The sequence below is a fragment of the Orycteropus afer genome, unplaced genomic scaffold, assembly GCF_000298275.1.
Source record: "Orycteropus afer afer isolate SDZICR_OR568_19922 unplaced genomic scaffold, OryAfe1.0 scaffold00021, whole genome shotgun sequence".
In the NCBI taxonomy this organism is placed as follows: Eukaryota; Metazoa; Chordata; class Mammalia; order Tubulidentata; family Orycteropodidae; genus Orycteropus; species Orycteropus afer.
The window spans coordinates 6,367,195-6,369,183 of record NW_006921608.1 but is presented as its reverse complement, the minus strand read 5'-3'; the positions used below and the strand labels follow the sequence as shown (position 1 = coordinate 6,369,183).

General features: G+C 40.0%; 1 protein-coding gene across 1 annotated transcript in view; it reads left to right on the top strand.

Annotated features, from left to right (window-relative positions):
- The window catches only part of ZFPM2 (zinc finger protein, FOG family member 2), a 524,681-nt gene that overhangs the window by 369,884 nt on the left and 152,808 nt on the right, over nucleotides 1–1,989 (top strand). The gene's annotated exons all lie outside the window — the stretch shown is intronic.

Genomic DNA, 1,989 nt, shown 5'->3' with positions numbered 1-1,989 from the left:
CCTTGGGTTTCCGAGGCAGTATCACTACGGAAGTAGATTGCCCCACCTTCCTTCCGAGGAGTGGCTGGTGGGTTTACAATAGCATTATGAAAAAGTTTGAAAATATTGTGAAAATTACCAAAATGTGACACAAATGTGAAGTAAGCTCATGATGTTGGAAATATGGCACCAATAGACTTGCTGGATGCAGAATTGCCACAAACCTTCAATTTGTAAAAACAAAAATCTGCATAAAGCAATAAAGTGAAGTGCAGTGAAGTGAGGTATGCCTGTAGTTTCTTACTTATCTCCATTCAGGATTGATTCCAATGTCTCTTCTGCCAAGAGACTTTTTAGGCCCCCATCACTTTAGTTGACCATCCCCACACTCTCCAGAATTACCTTATAATTCTCTGTTGCATGACAATGTTTTGTTTCCTTTTTAACACTCTCTCTATACATACCATGTTAATGTATTTCCTGTATGTTTATTTTCTACTTCTCCGTACAAAGATGTGAACCCCTCAAGAGCACCATCTTTGAGAGATTGTTCTTTGTTCCATTAGTTCCAGAATAGTTCATAGCACATAATGGACATCAAGTGATTAATTGGTTGAAAATCTATGTTTTTCTGTTCAGTATCTCTTATAAAACTTGTGAAATTTAAAGAACACTATGCAAACAGGTTTTAAGAAATAATTATAAAGAACTATAGAAATAAGAACTATAATTTTTTTCCAGTTTTATAAACTAAACTGCCTTTAGGCAAAGCATCTAAGCAAAAGCCTAATTTTCATTCATTTAAAAACATTTTTATTTAACATGATTATGTACAAATCATGTTGTTTCAGGTTTATACTGGATCCCAAAGAAACAAAATATGTATTATGGCAATTACCAAATTGTATCTTATTTAATTTTTACAAGTTCTCTGCACCCTGCCTATAAACTAATCAAGGCCTTGGAAAGTGTTTGATTATTGTAATACTATGTCTGGAGAGGAGTCCATGGTGGCCCAAATGGTTAAGCACTAAACTGCTAACCAAAAGATAGGAGTTCAAACTCATCTACAGGTGTCTCAGAAGACAGGCCTGCTTCTGAAAGATCATAACCTTAAAAATCTCACTATGGCGTGCAATTCTCTGTGCACACCTGGGGTCTCCATGAGTCACAGTCAACATGAGGCAGCTAACAGTGTTGAGGATAGGGGTCTGAAGACTCAGGTGCATGCACCTCAATGAAAAGAAATCAGTAGAACTTCTATAATTTTTCATTCCTACTACTCCCTTAGGAGCTGTAGTGGTGTAGTGCCTCAGGCACTTGACTGCTAACCAGAATGTTGGCGGTTCAAACCCACCAGCTACTTCTCAGAAGGAATGTTGGGCAATCTACTTCTATAGTGATTCTGCCTTGGAAAACCAAGGAGGGGTCGCTATGAGTCAGAGATGACTCGATGGCACATAACAACAGCGACACTGTACCCTTGGAAGTGAGAATGACCAGACTTTGTCTCACCTACTTTGGCTATGTTGTCAGAAGGGACCATTCTCTGGAGAAGGATAGCATGCTTGGTAAAGTGGAGGGTCAGTAAAAAAGGGGAAAACCCTCAACAGGATCAGTTGACACAGTGGCTGCAATGATGGGCTCAAACATAGCAAGGATTGTGAGGATGTTGCATAACTGATCAGTGTTTCATTCTTTTGTACATTCTTGGCAACTTTTGGTGCTCCAAAGGCACTAGATGGCATTTATGACTAAAGGCCACTCACTATGAGTTGGAGCCGACTTGATAACATCTAACAACAACAACAACAAAACCCCCTTTTTTAATCCCTGTATCTGCTTGTATTACATGATGACTAGCTCTGGTAGCATAGTGCCTAAGGCACTTGACTGCTCACCAGAAGGCTGGTGGTTCAAACTCCTCGGAAGGAAGGTTGGGCAATCCTACTTCCGTAGTGATACTGCCTCGGAAACCCAAGGAGGGGTCGCTATGAGTCGGGGCTGACT